The 567-nt window shown below is 42.7% G+C and overlaps 2 pseudogenes; one reads left to right on the plus strand and one right to left on the minus strand.

Moving 5' to 3' along the window:
* LOC102991361 (centrosomal protein of 78 kDa-like) overlaps window positions 1-567 on the minus strand; it is a 223,386-nt pseudogene that overhangs the window by 147,432 nt on the left and 75,387 nt on the right.
* LOC102984453 (dipeptidase 2-like) overlaps window positions 1-567 on the plus strand; it is a 40,008-nt pseudogene that overhangs the window by 8,375 nt on the left and 31,066 nt on the right.

The following is a 567-nucleotide window of genomic DNA, read 5'->3' on the forward strand; positions in this document are numbered from 1 at the left end:
AGCTTGGTGATTTATTTTTTGCTTGATGTCAAAAAGAAACCTTCCCCATGCACCCCAAAAAGCTTTCCTGGAACATAGGTGTTTCCAAAAAAATGACAGTGTTTTGCAGTCAGTATACACTGGGTAGACTGCCGGGCAATCCCTCCAAGAACCAGAGGTGAGCAACACCTTTACTTATTTGGTTAGATGCCCTTCAAGTTTAGGAAGGTCCCATTCTTATGACCGGGCAGATAAGACAGAGCCCTGGATGGCTGTGGCTGTGATTAGATAACTTCTGATGATTTTATTTCCCTTACTGAGCTGCTGCTTCTAGGTTAAATTCATTTTATTACCTGTCCATTTTTAAAGAAAGACTGACAAAGTCACTGTAATAGGTCAGAAGTCTGAGCTCAGGGTTGGTCAAAGGAACTCAGAGGGAGGAAGGTGGATAAAAATAGGTGGATAAAATAGGAGGGTTGGCAAGCACAGCCAGGATACCCGTGTTCATCGTGCATACTAATAAAGGCCAGAATCTCCTCATTTATCTCTGGTGGGAAGTTCTGATGGTTTCACAGGATCAAACTCAAA

This window comes from Physeter macrocephalus, chromosome 12, assembly GCF_002837175.3.
Source record: "Physeter macrocephalus isolate SW-GA chromosome 12, ASM283717v5, whole genome shotgun sequence".
In the NCBI taxonomy this organism is placed as follows: domain Eukaryota; kingdom Metazoa; phylum Chordata; class Mammalia; order Artiodactyla; family Physeteridae; genus Physeter; species Physeter macrocephalus.